General features: G+C 33.7%; 1 protein-coding gene across 12 annotated transcripts in view; it reads left to right on the forward strand.

The window, feature by feature from the left end:
- The window catches only part of LOC106873463 (voltage-dependent L-type calcium channel subunit beta-2), a 210,815-nt gene that overhangs the window by 98,374 nt on the left and 84,510 nt on the right, over positions 1-27,931 (forward strand). The gene's annotated exons all lie outside the window — the stretch shown is intronic.

The following is a 27,931-nucleotide window of genomic DNA, read 5'->3' on the forward strand; positions in this document are numbered from 1 at the left end:
GTTAGTTGAAAAGGGTAGAGTGGGGTGGGTGAGGTCAAATTGCCCATTTTAATAAAGTTAACATTCTCTCCAACTTTTTAAACTTGTCAAACACCTTAGTGAAGGAAGAAGAATTATATGGATCATCTATTTTGTTTTCTTGTTAATAAATAGTGGGGAAGAGGTGCCAAAAAATTTCCTAATATTTTTTGGGGAGGAACCTGGTATTTGTCAATTTGAGAACCACTGTTTTAGTTAAGGGTCCAAAAGACATGCTTTATACACTATTTAGATTGTAGTTACTTTCATGTATGTGTGTGTGTGTGTGTATGTGTGTGTTTATAGATATATAGATATGTAAATGATTTAGTTACATCTAAGTTTTTAATAATTATGAACGATGAATGTACCAGATCTTTGGGAACAGTTAGAACTGGACAGAAACATTATAATTTTTAATATAAATTAATTACACTATCTTGATTTCTAATAGAGCCATTTAGTTTAAAATTCTCAGCTTGAGATGTATAAAATTATTTCACTTTTCAAACTTCGTAAAAGTCATTAGCATTATTTCATTTTACCATATTGCTTTCAGGTAAGTGAGTCTTCTCATTTTAAAATACCTAGATAATGATTTGTTATATGAACACAAGGCCCATACAATTATAGGGAAGGTGGTTAATCATCTGAGTTGATTCCAGAACTTGTGTGTTCCTTAATTTTATAAACCTCAAAAGGACAAAACAAATAGAAACATTATAGTGGTATTTAATTTCAGAATGCAAAGGAATGTAATTTAAAAGTTGAAAACTCTTGTGCCATACCTAAGTATTTTTTTACAGCTGTTACTCAAAAGTAATTATGACTTGGCTGCATGTACCATGTTTTCATCAATTGTTTTACATGATGTATGTAGTCACGAGTTGACATAAACACCCACTTGGTTCTCCCATTAACCTCACAGAACATCCATAATGTGATAACTAGAGAGAGAGAGAGAGAGAGAGAGAGAGAGAGAGAGGCCTTCACTTCATCATTCAACTGATACCCATTTCAGCTGAGTAGACTGAAGTGTCTTTCTAAGGATCTCAGTATGCTGCCTGGTCCTATATACATACATACATACATACATACATACATATATACATACATACACAAATACATACACACATACATACATACATACACATACATACATACACACACACACATATACATACACACATGTACATACATACATACATACATACATACATACATACATACACACAAATATTTATTTATTTAGTAAACTTCTACAAGAAAAACATTGACAGTTAACTTTAATGTTTTGGCTTAGACTATACACACACATCACGTGAGAGACAGTATGTCTGTTATTTAATATTTTGACAATAGGAAAAGTTCCAGTTGATGCAGTATCTTCTGGCGAATAAAATGACAACAAGCACTTACAAAAATATTAGTGTTCAATATGCACTCGCATGGAAATATGTAGAATCTAGAATCTATGTGTATTTATGTTATATTCAGTCTATCATTAGACTCATACTACAACTGCATATGAGAATCCAAGTAAATTTTAATTTGAGTTTATAACTGTTGATTTTTCCATGAGTGAAACAGCCATTTGGATTAGTATTCAGCATTGCATACTCATAAGGATCTAATACTATATTTACTGTAAAAACACACGCGGGCGCGCATACACATACACACATACATGTATGCATGCAAGCATGCACACACTCACTCTCTCTTTCTATCTCTCTCATTCTCCCTCCCTCTCTCTCACACACATAACACATGCTTAAATGTTATATAATGATTTCTAACATAGGCACAATGCTACAAATTTTTATGGATGGGATTTGTTAATTAGATCAACTCCAGTACATCACTGAATGAAAGCATGAAAAGCAGAATCAATATTGGCAATATTTGAAATCAGAACATAACTAAATACTGCAAAGATTTTTCTCTACCAGTTCTGCCATCCACAAAAGATAAATACAGTCAACTATCCTTCCTTAGTTTGATACTTGCAATGAGAAATAACCCCTTGAAACAAATTATCAGTTAGTGGGTGATCTATTCTGCTACCTTCTGGAGATAAAGTATGAGAAATAGAGATGTTTCTGATTGCTTGAGGCACCAGTAATAAAGTTGATGAATTAGCAACAATCAGAACATAACACAGACAACTTTTATGCGCAGTTGCATCAAATTATTAGCAAAACCTTCCTTCTTCCATTTCATTGCTGTGCCTACCCCCCCCCCCCCCCACTAGATCATGTGTATAACCTTTATGAAATTACTTTCCTGATCCTCCTTGCCATAGCTATAGTCACACCTTTCCTCACGATTGGTAACACAATCCTTCATTCTCAGTAGCCTTGGGTTGCCAATCTGAATACCTCTAGTAGGTAAAGTCCTCTGTTCACCCTGCTTATGTCAGGGAAAAATGATGCTTAATAGTTATAATGAAGGCAACTATCTAGAAAGTTGGTTCCTTCAAACAAATCCTATACTATTCAAAATTACACAAAGGAGAAGTTGGCTGTACAAATTGAAATAAAGACAACCTGTCTAGGATTGCAGCAACTCTGAGTAAAAACTGAGACAGTATTGAAAGGACACTTTAATACTGGTAGATTGTCTCTGTCTTACTGGTGATATCTTAAATTGCATTCAGTCCCTACTGTAAAGTGGTTGGCGATAGAAGGAAATGCTAAAATCATGATAGTTACAAATACACTGAAACTCCCTAATTACATATACAAGGTTAACATTCGCCATATTAGAGCTGTGTACATTAGTTAGGTGGCCGGGTGGTAAAATCTTCTTTTTAGGCATAGGAGAATGATATTAAATAATCTACTCACCAGTGGAAACGTTTTACTTATTATCAAGTACAAATCAATGCTGGCATTCTGAAAGGTAAATTTGGAGAGATTGTTGTGATTTCGGAGCACTGATGAATAGATGTGTAGTGTATACAAGTGTTAAGGTGGAGGAGGGTCTCAGTCAGACTCCTCGCAAATGAGGAAAACAAGTATAAATTCTTAAGGGTGGTTAATAGCACAGAGGAAACTGGAGTAGGCATACTGTTGGCAGACAAATGGACAAACTAATTATAGTCAGAAGGCATGTCAGAATATTAAGTTTATACTAGCTATATGCAACATGGTAGCAGAACCAGTGATCTTTGCATATGTTCCACAATCAGAACTAACAGATAAGCAAAAAGGACATTTCTACAAAGTCTTCATGCAGACAACCTTGTTATCACATCCGGTGACTATAATGAATATGTTGGGCAACACTTTAAAGGCTAGCTTGATGTACATGGAGGCTATGATTGTGGTACATAGATTGATGTGAAATCAAGGTTCTTAGAGTTTCATATTACAAATAACTTGACCATTTGCGACAATGACTTCAGCTATTGAACCACTCAGGTGAACACACAAACCAAATAGACTTACATACTGTTGTGAATACTAAGTCTTCAAGTGAAGAATGTATCATATAATGTAAACTAGGAATTAGTGACACCAGAGTAAAAGTTAGCTAGTCCCAAAGACACAAAATAATTTGAAAGATTCTTCCCTCAGTCAGACATAGGTTCAAAGAAGTAACCACAGAAGCCTGAATTTGATGGACCAAGTTATGAAACTTACAAGAAGAACAAATAATGGAAAAAATTAGCTATGATTAAATTCGGTTTATGTTTGTACCAGGATGAGGAACTACTGACGACTTTTTATGTCAGAAGAGTTCTTAGCCAAGAGCAAGCTACTGCAGATAGGATTCTTTGACCTGGAATAGGTCTTTGTCAAGGTTTCACACCCTGTAGTTTGTTGATCACTGAGAAAAATAGGTGTGAATAAGTGACTTGTGAGAGCTGTGCAAATATGTCAGACTCCTATCAGCAAATTGTTCTTTGGAGTCCTCCAAGCCATAATAGAGCATTTTAAGACCAGCTTTTCAGGGAACCTGTTTTAATGCTGATAACCTACTTGGTCAAAGAATTAGAGGACATATTCAAAACATAGAAGCAGGGCCTTGAATCAAGAGGTCCAAAACTAAATCTAACAAGCACAAAAAGTTTTGGTCAAGTAGAAATGATACAAAACTCTGTTGCTATATGGAAAGTGGCCTGCTCAATTTACAGAAAGGATGGAGGTAGAAATTCTGTACTATGGATAGGATCTAAAGTAGGCACTTATAGTATGGGCAACTTCATATGTAGTTGGTGTGCAGGAATACTTACAAGTAGGAGTAACTATGAAATAAATGTTTCAAATGCCTAGAAGGCTTCTCTAAAGGTTGTTGATAACTTCTGTAACTTTGATAACCTAATTTGCACTGGATAGGAGCTGATCTGAAAAATAACCAGAGTAAGAATAAGGTAGTAAAAGTTCAGTGAAATGTAACTATCTCTGCTAGCAACAAAAGAATCCTCTTTTTGAATGAAGTGTAAACTGTAAGTCACATATGTATGAAGTGTGATATTGCATTGTAGTGAAACATGGGCTTTGAATGTGGAAGATGTGTGAAAAGAATGAGGCATCCATGCTTTACTGTGTAGTGTAAAATTGCTTTCAGATTTTGGCACAAGGCTAGCAATTTCAAGGAAGGAGGTGAGCTGATTAAATCAACTCCAGTGCTCAACTGATACTTATTTTATTGACTTATTTTGAAAGGCAAAGTTAACCTCAGCAGAGTTTGAACTCAGAATGTAAAGATGGATGAAATGCTGTTGAGCATTTTGCCTGGCATGCTAATGGTTGTGCTAGTTTGCTACCTTTGGGTAGCGTAATATTGGTGAGCATGAACTGGGTATAAGAGGAATCAGAAGCAACGTGCAAGATTAGAGATTGCACTGGTGTGGACATTTGATGTTTATAAAATATTACAGTTGTGTCAAGGAAGTCCCAAGCAATCCAAGTGGGAAAATCTAACAGAAAGGAAAAATTATGGAAGACAGGGGAAGGAATGGTGAAGATTGACCTCAGGATGCTGAACTTTGCAAAGGAGATGGCAAAATATTATAACACACAGTAACAAACTGTTAGTGAAGACCTATTCAACTAATGCAAGCTTGGTAAAAAAAAAATGGACATAAAATGATAGTGGGGATGGAGTATAAACTGAATCTATATTACAGTCTAAGTGTAAAATAAATACACACACATACATATAAATATAGGGATGGAAGAGAGAGAGTGAGGATGTAAGCTAAAATAGGTTAGTTGACTTTATAAAATATGAATGATACAAAGAAATTCATGAGTCCTGTTCTGCAGATGCAGTGATATGCTTCTTTTTGCAAAGCTTATTATTTATACATGTATTACTCTCACATGCATTTCAGTGGTTGCCTTTATACCATCCAGCCATGAAAATATAAACACCAATGTTAATAATTCCTAAAAATATCTGAATTTAGAGAGCTAGCTAATCAGCTGATATACTTATACTGATAATTCCTTCTTAGTTTGCTTCAAATGTTGCAAGACATTTTGGATATTAGATTTTATTTGTTGTAAATCAAAGATTATTTATACAGTGAACATTTCTTCAGTTATGGAAATATATTGGATATATATATATATATATATATATATGATCGCATGACTGACTAGACTATCAGATGTTATTACACATCACTGGTCACAATGCACTTTGCATCACATCATTTTAGATTTTGAATGATGCCACCCTGGTGGCTAGGCAAGCGGGTCAACATTCTCTGTTAATTGAAAGGGGGCCTGGAGCAACATGAAATGAAGGATTTTGTTCAAGAACACAACACACTGCCTGGTCTTGGAATCGAATTCATGATCTAGCGATTATAAGTGCAACAGCCTAATCACTAAACCATATGCCTTCACAAGATATATATATCATCATCATCATTTGACATCCATTCTCAGCATATATCTTGCAAATAAATAAAGACCTATATTATGACCAACAAGACCATCACTGCTTCAAATGACTCCATCCTGTGACAGCAGTAACTCCATCACCAGCATCTTATGCTCTTATAATTTATATGATTGAAATATTCAAGGGTAAACTTGTTTCACATACATAAATGCACAATAGCAAGAATATGAGAATTATTAATACAGATACATGTGTATCTATTTATTTTTCTCTTAACTTGCTATGGATTTTATTTATTTATTTTGAATCCTTAAATATTAAAATCCCCAAAATGGAATTTAGAAAGTTGAGTTGATGCATGCTGTAAACATTCACTTATCTATTATTATATATCATTCATCTGTGATTTAACAAAACCTCAAAGATACTGTGAATAAGATAAATTGCAATTCTCTGGAAAAATAAAAATATAAAACAAAAATGTGTATTAAATGAAAGAGCACTGCTTACACTTTTCAAATCAAAACAACATATTATTTTTTTCTCTCCTTAAAAATATGAGATTAAATTACCAGTATTTTCATTCACATCTTCCAGAAAATTTCTTATATCTTTGATCATGAAATTTTTGGAATAAGAAATTTTTGAACACACAGTGAACTGCATTTTTCTTTTATTACTTAGTTTGTTCACTCAGATTTCTAAAGACCTTATACCACACTATTTATTTATAAATATTATGCCTTACACACACACACACACACACACACGCACACACACACACACACACACACACACACACACACACACACACACACACACACACACACACACACACACACACACACACACACACACACACACACACACACACACACACACACACACACACACAATTTAGAATCTGTTTTTTTTAATTATAAATTTATGTTCTCTCTCTGTGATATATATAAATATATAAACACAAGATATCTATGTGCACAGAATTTGGAGTCTTATAATTTTGGCATTACTTTACATTTATTTATAATATTACTATAACATTCTCTGAGAGTATACTTTGATAGCAGCTTCTTCTTCTTCTTCTTTTTCTTCTTCTTCTTCTTCTTCTTCTTCTTCTTCTTCTTCTTCTTCTTCTTCTTCTTCTTCTTCTTCTTCTTCTTCTTCTTCTTCTTCTTCTTCTTCCACTTTACCTTGCCCTCTCACTATGTTACATTACTGAGAAGGGTTTTGGATGTCAATACTTGAAAACCACTCTCGGTGTATACATGATCTGGTAGAAACTTTGTACGATTACACTGCTATATTTTGTGTAAAAGAAAACCTTATGGAATTTCGAAGAGCTATTTATTTCTCTTCATTCAATGATGACATATTTAGTTATCTTTGAAATTCAGAAAATTCCAAAACAGATCAAGACATTTTCTTTTCCTCATGACACCAATCAACTCATTACAAGCAATCATTTCTATAACATGTATTCATTTTTACACTCCTGTATTGTTGTCAGTTTGAACAATCTTTCCAATGTTCATATTAACTTTGTCATCAGTTTTTAAAGTACTTTTAAAATTTTTTTGCCTGGAGTTATAATACAGTATTTAGATTTATCGATTAGTGGTATTTATTTTACCAACCCAGTAGAGATAAAAGACATATATTTAGATTTTGTGAAATTTGAACTCAGAGTAAAAAAAATGGATCAATGACCTAAATACTAACTGCACTGACTCAATATAAAGTTCAGAGCAACCTTAGTGTCTTTTGTGCTTTGGTTCCTCATCAGAATATTTTTATTATGGCTCACCCCTTGCCTTTTCTATAGATCTTTGCATAGACCTGCCATTTATATGGCCACTTGCATGCACTCTCACAAATACACTAACACACAGACATCACACACATACACATTGTACATGCTGTGGCACCTTGGACAAGTGTTTTCTACCATGGCCTCAGGCCGACCAAAGCCTTGTGAGTGGATTTGGTAGACAGAAACTCAAAAAAGCTCATTGTATATTTGTGTGTATGTGTGTGTGTATATATATATATATATATATACCAGCTACACTGGTTATATTGTTAAAGCATGCAGTGGCAATAAGCCTAGTCGAACAATGACATCAGTAACAGAACAACAACAATAATAATAAAGATGCTTTTTTTCTTTTAACATAATAATCATTAAAAAATGAAGTAGTAGCAATAATATTTTCTGTATTGGCCACAAGGACCCATATATACAAGACAAAAATGTATTGTACATACAAGTAATGCGTGAGTGTGCATTATTTGTATCTATAGCCACTGGGCCTTCTGCCCTGGACCACTAATCTGACTTTCTTTCTTTCTGCTCCCACAATGGCTGCAGTCTTGTGATTGTTATGTGGTAGTCATCAAATCCTGGATGTTCATGTAGATCTACTCAGCCATAAATTATGAGTCACTTCCATATTCATTAACTACTCTTGCTGTGTTGCAAAGAGCTAATAACAAGCCTAGTTCTGATGTATCTGGCCATGACCCTTATATTCATTTTTATGCATCAGCTCTACATCTTTCCTTATGATGTCCTCACGTCCTCAGTCACTAGGTACACACTTCTACATACTCTGCCATCATTAAGGGAGTATGCCTCCTGTCACACATTAGTCAGGATTTTCTCCAACTCTTCTTTCAAGGGCATTTTTTGAAAAGTACAGGTATGTTACTTTCTTCCATTCTTTTCTCAGGTCAGTTCCTCAGGCAAGCAGGCACTCACTCTTGTAACATTTCTTTACCATTCTTTTGCTTTAGCCTAGAGCTGATTGTTGCTAGATTGCTGATGTAGTTTTCATCAACTGTCTGTTATTCAGGTGTTCCATGTTATTGCCCCCTATTTTGTGTTCAATCATCACTCTTCTTTTCTATTAGATTGTGCAGTAGATCCGTCAGGCCCTCATTGGCAATCTAAACATTTGTGAATCACATATGAAGCAACTGTGCTTTCTGCTTTGCATTGTCAATTTGATTACTTACCTTTCTGCTCCCACATTGGAGTACAACTCTAGGGTGGCTGTGTGTCGTCAGGGATCATCAAGGCCTGCATATCCATGCATGTTGTTACTTGTTGCTTTTATTCTCACCACCTACCAATACAGTGTTACAAAAGTGATAATGAGCCACACCAAATATCTTTAGCCATTATCATTCTTGTATCTTTTCATATACTATGGCACCAGCCTATTATAATACTTATATAATATTATGTATAATATATAATATTATATATAATATAATATCAGCAACTAACAGTTGTTATTAATGCACAGAAACAATTTGTTGTGATTTGTGCTTAAAACCTATTCATTCCATCTTCTCCTTTCATAAACCTTTTTATATGAATTCTGTGTACACTGATGGATTTCTATATGTATGTAAATCCAGTAAAAGGAGTATTTCTGTTGTATGATGGCATACCAGTAATGGTAGAGGAGCTTTGAAATGCACATTGTAAGATTATTACCCAGATGATATTAAATATATATATATATATATATATATATATATATATATATATATATATATATAATATATATATTTCATGATAGTTGGAGCATCTTAATCACTGGGTAATCTGTATAGAACTGTTGAATGTTGAACTAATTGTAAATCAGTTATAGTATAGGTAGGGTTAGTGCAAAGACATTAATCAGTTCTCACAAATAGTACTTACAAAATTTTGCTTCTTCATTATTGTTAAGCTTAAAGAGTAACCTCCTTTCTTGGACAGACCTCAAATTTCTGTTGACATGGTTTTAACTCTGGGCTTAAGAATTGGCAGTTTTAATGTAATATTGGTATAAGTTCTCTGATGAAGACACATGGCTTAGTGGTTAGGGTATTCAACTCATGATTGTAAAGTCATGAGTTTGATTCCCGGTGGCATGTTGTGCCCTTGAGCATAACATTTTATTTCCCATTGCTCCAGTCCACTTAGATGGCAAAAATGAATAGCACCTGTATTTCAAAGGAGAAGCCTTGTCATGTTCTGTGTCACACTGAATATCCCTTAGAACTATTTTAAGGGTATGCATGTCTGTGGAGTGCTCAGCCACTTGTGCATTAATTTCCTGAGCAAGTTGATCATTGTCATAACCGATGGAGTGCCAGTTATAAGTTCTCTTATGATTATGTCTTTATACCATAGTTCTGCCCATGAAACAATATATATTTTTTGTAATCTTTATTCTTATTATGAAACAATTTTTCTTCTGTGTTAAACTTATATAACATATACCCAATATTTAAGCATTTTGGTTGGACAAGCATCCTGCCAATCATAAGTGATCATCTTACATTACAGGGAAAGTGCTAGCTACTAATTAAAAATATCCTTTTCTACTCTAGGCACAAGGCCCGAAATTCTTGGGGAGGGTGCCAGTCAATTAGATCAACCCCAGTATACAACTGGTACTTAATTTATCGATCCCGAAAAGATGAAAGGCAAAGTCACTCTCAGCGGAATTTGAACTCAGAACATAAAGACAGATGAAATACCGCTAAGCATTTCACTTGGCATGTTAATGTTTCTGCCAGCTCGCTGCCTTACTAATTAAAAATATCATTAGTATAATGAATACTTGAACAGATCAAACAAAATGAATCATCAAAAATATATGAATAGGAATTTAGAAGTCAATTATATTTAAAAGTGTGTTACAGATTGTACAATTACATTTCTATTCATAAGAAATTTAACCTTTTAGCATTTAGATTACTTTGTCAAATGAAATGCTTATTTATTTCTATGCTGGTGCCACATGAAAAGCACCCATGCCTGTGCTGTGTACAAAGCACCTGTGCTGGTTTCATGTAAAAAGCACCCATACTGGTGCCACATAAAAAGCACCCAATACATTCTATAAAGCGGTTGGGATTAGGAAGGGCATCCATCTGTAGAAACAATGCCAAAACAGACAACTGGAGCCTTGTGCAGCTTCTCATCTTTTCAGCTCCTGTCAAACCAGCCAACCTATGCCAGCATGGAAAATGAACGTCAAATGATGATGATGATGATGATTGTTTTGAATTAATCATGTAGCTTTGAGCTTTTAATGAACTATTTATTTTTAGAATGACATTGTATGGTAAGTACAGGAAGCCAGATATGGTCCATTTGAAAGTTAAACAAGTAGAATATTTGGGCTCAGTATGGCTGGTTTAAATGCTAAAGGCTTAAAATATTGCATTCTTGAAATATTGTTGTAGAGAACCCTGCATTTTTTGATTTCTTGTAGAGCAAGCATACTATTTTTCAAATCCCTGATATAAGAATATCTGATTGTAGGAAGACTTTCACTATAAATTTTGTCATAGGCAAACATCATATAAATTAGAAAATAGTCAAACATATAACAGTAGTGGCAATCTGCCCCCCTCTCCCCCCCAAAATATCAACAATAACAACAAAACCCCTAATGTTAATGTCAGATACATAAGGCTATTTGCAGATTTATCTAAGTAAATCTGCTACAGAGTCAGTTCAAGGTATTCTGAGGACTACTACTGCAGGGAGATGTATCAGCAGGGATTATAATTACCAAACAATAATACAAAAGCAAGTAGGGATCTTTTAAATAGCTATGATTACAAAAGAATATTTTGTATTATAGAAAGTTAAAAGGCAACAGGGATGAAACACAAATGAATCCCAGATCAGTTTTTAGTGAAACTGAAATTAATCAAATATCAAGTTAAAAACAAAGTTTTAATATATTCTACATCACAAATACAGATATGATTCTTGGGCAATGTCTATGTATGAATGTATGTATGTGTGTGTGTAGAGGGGGGGGGGGGTGTCAGTGTGGTGAATGTATGAACTTATTTATAATTATGTGTGTGTATATGGATATTGTAGCCTTCTTTTTTGAAATTAAATAATCCAAATTGTGCCTGTTAACTACTTATATTTTTTACACATGGTAGTTTTACTGGAAGCTGTATATTATTGTGGTAGAGACAAAGAATGAAAGCAAGTTGCTGCTCAGGGGGAGATAATCGTTTCTAAGCATATCCTTCTTTTGTCTTCTATGGAGAAATTTTCTTTTTTTTTTTTTTCAGAGTGAAAAGAGTGAGAAGAACTTACATCTTATTTCATATAATTCTTTTATTATTATCATAGTAGCCTTGTATGATATCATCTCTTCCTGTTTTGGAATGTTTAGCATGACATAACTTGAGATTTTCAAATTATATTTTACTTCTTTTTTGTATTTGGTTTGCAAGATTCTTTATGTGAATTTGTGTGTTGAAACAAATTTTGTTGTGTCTGGGGAGAGTCATATTGCCTTAATATCTAACACACTCACCAGTTCAATTTCCACTCTTTTATTTTTTTGTTTTGTGTCTTCCAAAATTTTGGAAGACATAAGAAAAATAAATAAATGAATAAATAAATGAGTGGAAATTGAACTGGTGAGTGTGTTAGATATTAAGGCGATATGACTCTCCCCAGACCCAACAAAATCATATTTTGTTTCCTCTCTAAAATACTTTAGCTATAACTACATTTATTAAGAAATATTTCAAGAATATGTCTCTTGTTTTAATTAAAATCATTATTGTCATGAGTTCATTAAAGACATTATGATGTAATAATAAAATAATAATAATAATAATAATAATAATAATAATAATAATGATAATCCTTTCTACTATAGGCATAAGGCCTGAAAATTTGGGGGAGGAGGGTGCTAGTTAATTAGATTGACTCCAGTGCTCAACTGATACCTATTTTATTGATCCTGAAAGGATGAAAGGCATAGTTAATCTTGGCAGCGTTTGAACTCGATGATGATGATAATAATAATAATGATAATAATAATATGAAATCACAGAAATGTGGAAGCTTAGTACTATGATAATACCAGAAGTAATTGGTGCATTGAGAATGATAAAGAAGGGAGCTGAGAAGCATATTAAGCAACTCCCTGGTAACACCAATCTCTGTGAACTACAAAAAATAACCTTGATGGGTATAGCCCATATACTATAGAAAGCACTCTCCATCTAAAATAGAATAAATGTGGTGATAATTTTAGCATGCATAGCAAAACCAAAGTGCCCTTGCTACTCTTAGTCTCCCGAGGATGCCCGGTGCCAAGGCAGCTGAAATAAAGTTATAATGAAGAGAAATCATAAATGATGATGATAATAATAATAATAATAATAATAATAATAATTTACTTTTCTATTTTTATTATTTCCTTTTTCTCTCTGTTTTCTCATTTTTCTCTATCACATGACTCTGTAAATGAACAATCTGGTATGTTTGTTTTAATGGCCTACCAATGTATACAGTATGTTTCTTGCCCTAGGTGTCAGGAAGACACTCAGCAAGAAATGGAAACAGAAATGAAAGAAGATACTAATGAAAATAATAATAATAATTACCGGCATAATGCCTCACCCAATGTTTAATTGTAATAATAATAATGATTTTCTTTATTTGCAACTTGGGAAAATAAAGGAAATTAGTATAGGACAAATTATATAATGTTAGGGGTTTACACAGAACCAATTTTGCAAAAAATGACATTGAAAATAAGAATATACATCATAATAGGGTAACAGCTGCCTAAAGTCAGGCAAGTAACTCCCACAGAACCAGAGTTAGCTTAAATACTAAAGGCAAGAGCTTCCTCCTAGCTGTATTCTCTGGCCTACAGACATATATTGAAAATAGGCTCGGACCTATCAATCTTTTGGCAAATTGACTGGAAGGCAGTACCTTATCCACTCTCACCCTCTTCTCCTAGTGGAACATAAAGAAGTTGATGAGGGCTTGGTTGAAGAGGAAAGTACTGGTCTTCAATCCTTTCTGTCTTGTGCATCATACAATCTTTTTTATCATTACCACCAGACAGAGGAAACCTGCCTGTTCCTCCTAGCCAAAGATGGTGGAAGCTATGTCCTACATGCACCAGCAGCTGTTTGACATAATTCCATAAAGTAACAATTATCAGACTCTGAGCAAATATAGGCAGAATGGTTTTGTCACTACACTCATTTCAGACAAGCCCAGGTGATGTTGCTATTGTGTCTGGAGAGTTTATCTCAAACTGGTAATTCCCTTGGTAATATAACCAGACCAGAGATGTCTGGAACTTGTACATAGTCTCCCGGTTGAAAGTAATATGCAATAAATTGCTTAACTGATCTTTGTTGATGCTTGAATAATAATAATAATAATAATAATAATAATAATAATAATAATAATAATAATAATAATAATAATAATAATAATAATAATAATAATAAAAATGCCTTCTAATTGATGTTTCAATACCAGCAGATGACAACGTTTCTCTAAAAGAAATGGAAAAACTTTCAAAATACAAAGACCTGGAAATAGAGATAACTCGAATGTGGAATCTAAAAACAGAAACAATTCCTATCATAGTAGGTGCCTTAGGTATAATAAAAAAATATTCAGACAAATACATAACAAAAACACCAGGACTTACAAATATATATAACATACAAAAAATTGCACTACTGGGTACTGCACACATTCTACGCAAAACACTTTCAATACAGTAAACATAAGAGCACCACAGCAAACCACAGCACATACCCAAGGCGCACAGAGCTGCGCTCGGTAGTGAAGTGAAAGCACGTTATAAAAATAAAACTACTGAATAATAATAATAATAATAATAAACTGAGCAAATATAAAGATCTTGAAACAGAAATTAGCAAAATGTGGAACCTGAAGACTAAAACAATACCTATTGTCATAGGTGCCCTGGGAATGACAGCGAAACGGGCTGATTACTACCTAGCTCAGATACCAGGAAACCCCAAAATGGCTGAAGTTCAAAAGATAGTGCTCATGGGAACTGCCCATATCCTACGTAAAATACTGTCTATGTGATCTCAAATTTTAAAACAAACACATAATTTTCTTATGGTTTCTTAAATATTCTCTAGAACAACACTATGTACAAATCCAAATATATGGTACCCTAAGCATAACACCTACATGAACTTCTAACTTGTTGTCTCTTGAGGTCTCTGGGTGAGACTTGGATCCAACTTGTACAAATGCAAAACAAAAGTCAAACATAAAATAATAATAATAATACTTTCTACTATAAGCACAAGGCCTGAAATTTGTGGGGAGTGGGATAGTTGATTACATTGACCCTAGTACTTGACTGGTGCTTAATTTATTGACCCCAAAAGGATGAAAAGCAAAGTCGACCTCAGCGGAATTTGAACTCAATGTAAGGATGGATGAAATGCTGTTAAGCATTTTGCCTGGCATGGTAATGATTCTGCTAGCTCACTACCTTAATAATAATAATAATAATAATAATAATAATAATAATAATAATAATAATAATAATAATAAGCAACTGAAAACAAATGAAACTGAAAATAGATGGGTAAAGAAAAGAAAGCATGGTCAATTTCATAGGGATGTTGAAGATAAGACAGACAGAGAAAAAAGATGACTGTGGATGACTAAAAGTGATTTAAAACCGGAAATGGAGGTTCTAATCTGTGCTGCCCAAGAGCAAGCACTAAGAACAAACTACATAAAATACAGAATAGACAACACATCAGAAAGTGATAAGTGCAGAATCTGTGGACAAAATAGTGAAACTGTATTGCATATTACCAGCCAATGTATGCCACTAGCCCAGAAGGAATATAAGAGACGTCATGACAATATAACCAGGCTTGTCCATTGGACACTCTGCAACAAGTATGGACTTGACAGAACAAAAGATTGGTACAACCACAAACCTGAAGGCATCGTTGAAAATAGAAATGCAAAGATCCTATGGGATTTTATGATTCAGTGCAACCATGAGATAGAGAATAGTAAGCCAGACATAGTCTTAATTGAGAAAGAAAACAAACTATGCTGGATCATCAATATAGCATGCCAAGTTGACAACAAGGTATGCGATAAGGAAGAAAGAAAAGTTGAGAGACATGACAGGTTAGCTTGGGAAGTTAAGCAGTTGTGGTTGATGAAAAAGGTAGCAGAAGTACCAATAATTATTGGAGCCCTGGGAACAGTGAGCAAAAATCTCGAGAAGTACGTGGAACAAATAGGGGCTGCAATAATGGTGGAGCACTTGCAGAAAACATCACTGCTTGGAACTGCTCGAATATTCCAGAATGTGCTCAGAAAATAAGAGGTATTACCTTAGTTCACTGGTAGTGAACAACTGACACCATAGTACATCTCCAGCATTAGAAGCTGTGCAAAGGCAATAATAATAGTAATAATAATAATAATAATAATAACAATAATAATAATAATAATAATAATAATAATAATAATAGTAACTGCTTTATTGGGGACAGTGAAGAGCTTGAGATTGATACTTGGGTATTAAGTATTGTGGAAAGAGACCTTGTGAGACTTTGACAACAGGTTTCTGTCTGCTCTTACAGAATCAACTGGAGCAAGTGAAATCAAGAGCTCTGAGAAGTGAAATGGAAATAAAATAATAGTAACAATCAATAATAGATTAACATCTGTTTTAATTCATATGTGTTGAACAATATGTGCTTTATTTAATTTTGTTTTTTGCTATGTTACTTAAAAGTCTTAATTATCTTAGGGGGTGATATTTAATTTTCTTAAACTGAGTATTTCATATACTAGAAAACTGTTTACATATCTGAGAGGCACATACATATCTAAGAGACAACTACATATCTAAGACACACACACACACATTTCTGAGACACTCATACATATCTAAGATACATACACACAGACATTCTGGAGCACTTCCAAAATGGCCACCTACCTGACTGGCAAACCTTCACTGACACCCTCCAATCATTAAGCTGTCTCTTCTGCTGACTAAATTGGGCTCTGTTCCTCTTAACATGCTAATTGCATACCACCTCCTCTCTACATCACTTTTACTGTATCTCACCACCCATGGATTTTTGCAATTCTTTTTCCAAACCCAGAACTCATCTGGATTTCTCTTTTCCTTCAACCTTCAAGAATTTAGACTTGAGTATTAACTTTATTATCATCACCAAACTGTTCCTATCACTCAGTTTGTTGGGTCTTATAATTTATTCGTTCACAGGAACACCACTGACAACCTTGTCTTCATGTAGAGTATCAGGAGGTAATTCAGCTTGACAGAGCCCATCCCTCTATAAGTTATGCCCACAGGAAATGTTGACTCCAGATCTTGAAGCTAACAAAACACTCAACAATGTTATAGTGCCCATGCTGCCTACAATACCGTTTAGTAACTATTTTAGTTAGGTGGTCTGTTAAGTTTCTTGAATAAAGGTACAAAAGCAGTACCAGTATCTGAATATTAGTAACCAACTTCTCAACTGGTTGTCTGGTACCCTATGAATTTGGCCATACTATCGTTTCTCAGTGTTGGAAGGGTTAAAATAATTACATGCAATGTTATTCTTTGTCAGACTTAATGAAATAAGAAAAAAAAAAAAAAACAGCAAAAAATGAAAAGAAAATCATGTTCTACATTTCTAAATGTGAAAAGGTATCACTTCTCAGGTTTTAAGTGTCGGTATATTTCCTATATAATGTGTTCTGAACCAAGGGAGAGTAATCTTATTCTGCTTGACAGAAAGCACAACTGTAGCCAAGAATTTGATATTTTTTTGACTTATGGAAATAGCTTATTTTATCAGTTAGAGAACACACTACAATCTTTGGCTTACCAACACACTATAGCTTCTGGCCAATAGATGAAGTGTTTTCTTTCTCTCTTCCTATTCTTTTGTTTCTACAATGATCTTTGTTCCTCTCACTGAACTAGCTGCATACCACTTCTACCCAAGCCTATCCTTTACACTTTTTTAACCTCTTCTCATCATCCTTGCTTTGTTTCACTCTGCAAATTCTGCACCAACCAAGCTTAATCTTTCATCCCGCTTAAGCTTAATCTTTCATCCCCAGATTGTCAATTTTCTGGAATTTCCTCTCCTTGTTTGTCTTGCATGTGTTGACTTACTTAATATTCAAAATGAACATAAACTGTTTATCAGTTTCATTAGTCTTGGAGAGCCTGAAAAGATCATGAGAACTACTCCTTCTTCTTGGCTAAGCCAATAAAAGAAAAAAAAATAGAAATAAAAATAGCATAGAAATTATAACAGCACAAACAAGTAAGTTCTTAAGTTTACATGGTTGTGTGATAAGAAGCTTGCTTCCTAACTACATGGTTTTGGGTTCAGTCCCTTTGCATGGTGCCTTGGGCAAGTGTCTTCTACTATAGCCTCAGGCTAACCAAAGCCTTATGAGAGGATTTGGTAGATGGAAACTGAAAGAAGCATGTTGTATATATTATATATATGTGTGTGTGAGAGACTGTATTTGTCCTTCCATCACCACTTGACAACTGGTGTTGGTATGTTTACACCCCATAGCTTAGCAGTTCAGCAAAAGAGACCAATAAAATAAGTGCTAAGCTTAAGAAATAAATCCTGGGGTCAATTTGTTCAACTGAAAACCCTTCAAAGCAGTGCTCCAGCATGGCTGCAGTCAAATGGCTGAAACAAACAAAAAAAAAAGAAAGAAAGAAAAGATCAAAGAAAAGAGGACGTTTGTATGTAGTTGCTTGATCTGCAAAATTCAATAAAATCACACCCTTTTGTTTTAAATAAAAAAGAAATATTGAACAATGTGTGGTCTCTTTTATAAGAAGAGAGGATATTTATTGTTGTCCTTTGATCATGTTATCTGTTTGGTTAGGAATGATCTGGGTAAGGCTAAATAACAACAACAACAGTTTGATTTGAAGTACCTACAAATAAAATATTCGCAACAACAGTGTCTTAAGTTGAATGATATGGTTAAATAAATTTGTTTTTTTTTTATGGCTTAAAAGAGATAGTAACATATTTATAAAAGTATGAGTATGTTATTGGCACAGTCATGGCTGTGTGGTTAAGAAGCTTGTTTCTTAACCATGTAGCATGTGGTCTTGGGTTCAGTCCCACTTTGAGGCACTTTGGACAAGTGTCTTGTTATATAGCCCTGGGCTGACCAGGACCTTCTGCGTGGATTTGGTAGATGGTAACAGAAAGAAGCCCACCACATATATATCATGTGTGTGTGTGTGTGTCCAGACATCATGTGATGGTTGTAAACGAGCATCATTGTCATACAAGTGAGGTTATTGTAGTCTTTTTGTGAAAAACATGTCCAGCTATGGGAAAATATTATACTTTGCTTGGAAACAGGTGAGAGTTGGTGATAGGGAGGGCATCTGGGTGTAGAAAACCTGCCTCAACAAAGTCTATCTGATCTATGCAAGCTGGGAAACTGGATGTTAAAGTATGATGATGTGCATATATGCCTACATGTTGTTAGTGATGCAATCCACTTGTAACACTTGTAACAATTTCAATGTACAAAAACTATTGAAGTAAAATGTAACACCTTTCTTGCATTACCAATGTTTTAGTTTGTATACTTGGAATGATTTAGTGTACACTAGGAATAATATACAAACTAAAACAAGGTTGTAGGATCCATAGAAGCACTAAACCACTAACCCCAACCATTTAACACCCCAAATAATGTTATGCTATCTTAGGTCCTTAGTATATAAAGAAATTTCATCTTACGCATAATAGGTATATAGCTATTAGTGGTTAACTCTTAACTCCTATAAAATAAAATCAAAACAGAAATGGTTACAGACTACATTAGGGGTTCTCAACCATTTTTTTATCTATGGACCCCTTTGATTGCTATTTTATTCTGGTGGACCTCCATCACCATTCAATGTTTAAAAACTAGTTTTATAGAATGCTATTTATTAATGTTTTCACACATTAATTAGATTGGTTGAATTATATAAAATGTTAGGGAAACAAACCTCGCTGTTTCTTGCAATACATACATTTAAAGCAAAATTTTTTCAGGGGCCCTTAAAATACTATTGTAGATCTCCAATTTACTATTTTGTTGTGTGGACTCCCAAAAATCTTACATGGACCCTCAGGGGCCATATAGACCCCAGTTGAGAACCACTGGCCTACATAAAGCAGACCCAATTTGTTAATACAAAAGACACTGATAGATCTGTTAGAGTTTATATGGTGGTGCATGTCTGAAAGAAATTTAGAGCTGACTTTTCTTTACACTTACTCACGAAACTTCCCAGTAGACATTGAAGTTTTTCTTTCTATCTCTTCAGAATTAGTCACAAGACAAATATAATTATAACATACACCGTCCCTCCAAAGGAAGGACTGACTATGTTACAGTTAATTGATTTTTTTTACTATCCTAACACACATAGGTCATTGAAGTAAAATGTAGTCTTTTCTTTGTTGCTTTCTTAATACTTTAATTTGCTTATTATTAATGTATACTATCTAATTAACTTTATCACTTTTGTCAAACATTATTAAATTAATATTATTACTATTATGATTAATTTATTTTTAATATATGATTTTCATATATGATACTACATGACTATTGATGCTGTCTAGCTGGATAGATAGGTAGGTAGACAGATAGATAGATAGGTAGATAGATAGATAGATAGATAGATAGATAGATAGATAGATAGATAGATAGATAGATAGATAGATAGATAGACAGACAGACAGACAGACAGATAGTTAGATAGATAGATAGTCAACAAAGTAGGTTAATTAGATGCAGATATTCTTCAGCTATTTGATTATCCAGCAGTGAATGACTCTACCTGTCAGTGTCTTATTTCTTAATTTTATTTGATCTAATAATGTAAGATTTATTTATTTTTTCATTTTGTAACTTGGTACCAAACATACTGGCTGAAGCTCCCTTTCACTCTAGCTTACAAAATATTCTGTTTTAGATCTATTTACATCATTTATCAATGGTACAATTGATTTTTCTTTCTCATCTTGTCACAGATGTTGTTTTGTTTGGTTTATCTATTGATTTTTAAAAAAATTTTATTTTGTGCCACTTTCAGCAGAAGTTCCTCTTAGCTAAATTGCTTATATATTTTACACTAGCAGTAGTACCCAGTGTTGCCTGGCTTTATAAAAAGTATCAGTAAAATCACATAGCCTGTGACCTGCCTTTGAATTTGCAGCTCTATGCAAAATTTCAGGTAGCTAGGTACAAAATTGTGATCTAGAACTTGGAACTAAGAATATGTTAAATAAATTCCTTGAAAAGATGCTGACTATCTGAAATTAATAAGTGTTGATCCATATGCATTTTCAGAAGATGGTTTAAGTCAAGCTTCAGAGAATATATAATATAAAAGAATATTTTACTTCAAAGTTTTTAAGAATTTTCTTTGTTAGCATTTTTTTTTTACTCTGCTAATACTACCATAGTTTAGATAATTACCACAAATGAATGTTTTTTTTTAAATCAGTTTTTCCAGTGCCTATTACAATTCTTATATGTACACCATATTCTCAGTTTGTTTTTTTTCAACAATAGTGGGTAGGAGTGACTGTGTGATAAGTAGCTTGCTTACGAATCACATGGTTCCAGGTTCAGTCCCACTGCATGGCACCTTGGGCAAATGTCTTCTACTATAGCCTCGGACTGACCAAAGCCTTGTGAGTGGATTTGGTAGACAGAAACTGAAAGAAGTCCGTCATATATATATATATATATATATATATATATATATATATATATATATATATATATGTATATGTGTGTATATGTTTGTGTGTCTGTGTTTGTCCCTGCAACATCATTTGACAACCGATGCTGGTATGTTTACGTCCCCATAACTTAGCGGTTCGACTAAAGAGACCGATAGAATAAGTACTAGGCTTACAAAGAATAAGTCCTGGGGTCGATTTGCTCAACTAAAGGTGGTGCTCCAGCATGGCCACAGTCACATGACTGAAACAAGTAAAAGAGTAAAGAGTAATATAGAATGTAACAAGAAAAAAATACAAACATAAATATATATATGTGTGTGTGTGTGTGTATTTGTGTATATATTCATATACATGCATGCATACATACATAGACACACACACACACACATGTACACACACACACACTCACATACATACTCATATGCTTACATATACATGCATATGTATGTACCTGGCATTGCCTTGGGTAAAGAGTCAGAGAATGAATGCTGTGCTTAATATTCACTCAAAAATAATTTACATTATATTCAAGCTTCTTCCCAAACAATATTCTTTGACTTTTTTCCCTGTGGAGTATATACATACAAGTCTTTTTGCATCATAATTCATGACCCAGTAATAAATAATCGACTATACAAGTACAGTTGCTCCAGTTGTAATTCAGTTGTCTTTAATATTTGCCCCTAGAATTTGTTGATGGTTATAGTTAAGCATACACTGACTGCAACTTTTTAGATTCAAATGGGATGTTACTGAGAATGATTGAAATTCCTGAGACAAACACATCCTCAGCAGCAGCTCAGTGTATTAGTATTGCTGCTTTAATCAGGTGCCATATTAGTTGTTTGGCTACCAACATTGTGCCATTGCACTTATGTGGAACATCTGAGTTTTGAAGAAAAATAATTAATCATTCTTTCTTTAGTGTGATCCTGTGATATGCCACATTATATACTCATATTCAAAGTAGGCTGTTTAAAAATTTTGTTTAAAAACTTGCTGTTATCAACCATAGATAATATGTCTCCATTTTGACCAAGTCCAGCAATCTCTTCTCTAATTCCAAAAGTCATATAGCAAATTTGTTTGCAATTTTTTCTAGGTCTAGTAACTGTCCTGTACTGGGATTGATTTAATCAAATATACTCTTCCCTCAAATTTGAGGGCTGGTGCTTATATTAAACATCAATATTTTTGCCATATTTTCTGGCATACAAGAATACAACATAATGAAATTATATAATGTAAACATTGAAACATCATCACTATCTTTTCAAATCTTGTTGCATTTCACATGGAATTTTTGATCCTCCATAGTTGTCTTGATGCATAAGTCAGTTTACCTTTTTTGGTTGTAAATTTTTGTTTTCAAAAATTCAACTTGTATGCTAGAAAATACAATATCCTCTTTATCAGTGGTTCTCAACTGGTCCATGCATGCAAAATAGTAAATTGGGGATCTACAGTAGTATTTTAAGGGTCCATGAAAAAGTTTTGCTTTAGATGTATTTATTGCAAGAAGCAGGTTAGTATGTAACTTTTACAAAAAGAAAGCAACTATTGAAGTCTACACTGTCTAGAAAATTCTTAAAAATTCTAATTTTAATATATTTTTTATCAAAATGTAGTTTCTAAATTTCATTTATTATTGAAAATTTCAACTACTGAAAAAAAATCCTTGTTAGATAGTGTTTTTTAAGTGTATGTTGGTTTTCTTTTCTATTTTTCCTTCTTTCTTATACACATTATGATGCTACTTTCTTCTGGCATATCAGTAAAAACATTTCTCCAAATTATATGTTTAATCCATCATCAACCAAATTATGTTGATTCTGGTAGCCTTTCATATCTGTCATGTGTTTTTGAGGAAGAAAGCTAGTTTTAATTTACATCATTTTTACCAGATATAAACTTGTCTTTGTAATGTTGCTAAAATACATATCACTAGGTAAAAGTCAAAGTCTGTCTTGAACTTATTGGCCCTTTTGGGTGGAACTTATCTTAGTTTCTATGGTATTTAAATGAATGAGTGTAGTATACTTTCTATTGAACAATATGTTGTTCTGTTGTGGGGTTAACTCTCCCAGTCCAAGATTTTCAATGAGTTGAGTGAATTATGTGAAATGAAATGTCTTGCTCAAAGACACAGCATATTACCCAAGCCAAGAATGGAACTCTATCTAGTGATAATGAGCCCAATACCTAAAGCACTACATGTGCTTTCACATAAGTACTAGTAATATATTCAAATCAATTCAGTTGACTCTTTAAAATTGTCCTTTTGCTTACAGGAAACAAGTCAATACAATTAAATATTTAGTCATCTCACTATTGCTCAAATTTTGTGCTCAAGAGAGTTAGTTGTACATGCACCCATTTTTAGTTTTAGTTTTTGTTCTAAGGTGTATGTGCATGTATGTACATGTACTTGCATGTAAGTGTGTTAAAATGATAATATATGTCAAGGTCTGAAAAAAGGTTCCAGTACAACAGCACTTTTAGTGTGGAACCATATAATGAATGGAATGCAAATTGCTCTCTGAACCTTATCCAAGGGACAGTCCCATATAGCCAAGCTTTTCTCAGAAGTTGTTTATTGTAAGTCAATTCAAGTTGAAGCCATTCTTTCTATTTGGGCAATCACAGTCACAGGATCTAAGAAAAATAATCTTAACATATCCAAAAACATCAATGATGATACCATAACCTTTTAGTATTCGAACCTTTCATATTTGACCTGAATATTCTACCTGTTTTATGTTAAAACTAGCCAGGTCTGGCCTCTCACACCTATCCTACAATGTGATTCTAAAAATAAACAATCATCATTGGGATTTTAAAACTATGAAATAATGCATTATTAGTTCAAAACAATGTGAATAACTACGCATTGGGCAGTGTGTTATGTTCTTGAGCAAAACGCTATATCTCACATGGCTCTGTAATCACTTCCACCTCTGACATGTAGCACACCTTGCACCTGCATAGAGGATTCTGATTTGATGGAGGGAGTGAGCTAATGTGCCAGCACAAACATTTGATCATTATAAACAAATCATTTGTACAGGTTGTTCAGCAAGAAATTGAAGAACTGTTTTTGCTGGACTCATGAAAGTACCATGATAGGATACACCTGACATTGTAATCTGAGTGCCATAGTAATATACATGCTTAATATAGCCATAGCCTTCTGGATGGAATCAGTGAAAGATTAAAAACATTATGATTAGTAAGTTATATTGCATAGAATATGGAAAATATAAAAGTGAAAGAGTTTGATGAGAAAACAGAAATAAATACAAGGGTTCCCAGAAAAAAAATGTATAGAAACATTGTAATTCCAAATACTTCATAAGAAAGAAATACAAACAAGGAAATGAGTAAGATCATGTTTGACTTGATGCAAGTTCAATTTTTATAATGTAGAAGCATATTTCTTCAAATCAATCTTAGTTATATTCTTAGAATATTGAAGAATGAAAATCGAAGACAACCTTGGCATGTTTTGAACTTATCAAAGTATCAAATTATCGTAGGTGCAAGCATGGCTGTTTGGTTAAGAAGCTTATGGAGCATCCATGTGGTTTCAGGTTCAGTTCTTCTGCATGGCACATTGGGCAAAATACCTGTGACTATAACCTCAGAGTGACTAATGCCTTATGAGTGAATATGATAGATTAAAAACAGTGTAGAAGCTTGTTTTACACACACACACACACACACACACACACAAACAAACACACACACACGTGTGTGTGTGTGTGTGTATGTATATATATATATATATATATATGTGTGTATGTGTTGATGCAAACAGGAAAACAGAATTCAAAATATGAGTATATGTATATTTTCATTAATTTTTAGCAGAAGTAACAGAATAACTGAAGGTCTGAGAGCTTCGTGTGTTGGCACTTATCAAACTAGTTTGAGAAGTGTCAATACATGAAACTCTCAGACCTTGAGTCACTCTGTTACTTCTGCTAAATAGTAATTAAAAAAATGTGTGTGTGTGTGTGTGTGTACATGTGTGCATGCATGTGTGTGTGAATATATATATATGCACATAGACTCACACAGTCTGCTGATTTTAATATTCAGCCATAGACTAAATGAAATATGCAATGCTTGGCACCTTTCATGTGGATACTTCTAGTTTATTCAAAGTAAACTGTTACACTTTAGGTAATAGGTTAATCTATTCAATAAAGTAGTAGCATAAGAATTAATGTATATAAGAAAAGCATGCATGTCACACAATCGCATAACAGTTCTATAAGCTTTGTGCCCATTTAGGAAATCAATATAGTAGTTGCTTAGGGAAGTAAGTTTAGCTGAAGATATGATCTCTGATAATATTATAACAGTTCAAGTTGTAGTGTGCTCATATGTTATGAGTAAATGACATGTTAATGAAAAGATAACTAAATAAATTTTAATAGTAGCCATAATGTTATCAATAAAATATGTAGAAAACACTGTAAATTTAACTGGGGAGAACTCTCTTGAATAGTGACCATAGTGTTAGTTGATATATACATGTATAGTCATACGTATATCTTTTATCTTTTATTTTTCACTCGTTTCAGTCATTAGACTGTGGGCATGCTGGGGCATTGCTTTGAAGACTTTTAGTCGAACGAATTAACTCTAGTACTTATTTTCTTTTAAAGCCTGGTACTTACTCCATTGGTCGCTTTTGCCTAACTGCCAATCAATAGGGACAAAAACACACCAACACTGTTGTCAAGTTGCGGTGGGGAACAAAAACACATGCACACAGGTACACACACACACGCTCTATTTTGTTAGTTATCTTATTTCCTTATACACTGCTCCTGCACTAGACTAATGAAAAAGAATATTGTTTGAATATGCACAATTGAAATTGTTGAACTGAGATAGAAACATTAATTACTTGGCCTTGTTTTTTGTGATGTGTCACCAGACAGTCCAAGGTACTTCTACTTATTAGGTGGAGGTATAGTAATCCCCCTCCCATATAATAGTAATCCTCCTCCCATATATATATATATATATATATATATATATATATATATGTAGATAGTTGGAATTTACAAAAAAAAAACAAGAGACAAAGACAGGTGTGTAAACAACAAACAGGTGTATTAGCTTAACGCTCAGGAAGGTGAGAAAGTCTTTTATGTTTCGAGCCTAAGCTCTTCAACAGAAAGGAACACGAGAAAATAAACAGAGAGAGAATAAAAAAAGCTTTAGTGGCTAGCGATACACGTATATATACATACATACATACATACATACATACACACACACACACACACATATATATATATATATATATATATATATATATATATATATATATATACTAGCTTAAAAGCTGCACTCTGTGTGGACTTTTAAGCTAGCTCCTGCAGAGGGCTAATTGGGCCTGTGGCTTAAACTGAAGAGAGCTATATAACATGACAACATGACAATAATATGTCTATAATGACTATAAGCTCTGGCGATATTTGATCGGAGGTTAAGGATGAATGAGAGAATTAATTCTGTAATGCAATCATTCTACTGCTCCAGTCCCAATTTGAATTCCAACTGTTGACCAATTTGTCCCAAAGTTCTTATCTTGACGTAAAATTAACAAAACGAATGTCATCTATCTCCCCCTTAATCTCTGACAGCATCTAACAAACACCAGCCAAGATGGTGTGAATCAGCCAAGCTTTACCTGCTAGAAATAGCAACCCAAATGCATTTAAATCAGATTGCAATGCTGAATGTTCAAGAACCTAATGAAGGGTAGATTTTCAATCCTGGGATCATCTTGATTCCGGAAAGGTATAATATGTTGAGCAAAGATGCTACATCTTTTCAATTTTGATGAGCAAATCTTTATATTTTCTGAGCTTATCAAATTCTTTTGCTGAGATATTATGGTCACAGGGTATGCTCATGTCAATCAATAAACAGACTTTATTGTTTTAGTCTTTCACAAAAATATCTGGTTTGTTTGCTTTGATGGTCTGGTCTGTACATACTGGAAAGTCCCAAAGAATAGTTACATTTTCTCCCTCGGTTACAGCTTTAGGGTGGTGCTTGTACCATTTGTCAGCAGTTTTGATTTTATAATGCTGACACATTATCCAGTGTAGACATTGGCCAACTCTATCAAGACTTGATTTGTATTATTTTATTTGCATTTATTTGCATTTTCTTTCATCTTCCAACTGGGTCTCAACCAGAGAGCTAAGGCACATATATATTAGATGGAGAGAAAATTCTTGAGAATGTGGGTGGTTGATGTCAACACAACTTTTTGGGTTTCACACATTGTTGGTTTCCCAGGGATCTGGTCAAAACATTTATCAGTACCTTTCTTGGTCATTCCCAGGGCATCTACAACAACAGGGATAGTCTTGGTTTT

The sequence above is a fragment of the Octopus bimaculoides genome, chromosome 2 (assembly GCF_046866305.1).
Source record: "Octopus bimaculoides isolate indiv1 chromosome 2, ASM4686630v1, whole genome shotgun sequence".
Lineage (NCBI taxonomy): Eukaryota > Metazoa > Mollusca > Cephalopoda > Octopoda > Octopodidae > Octopus > Octopus bimaculoides.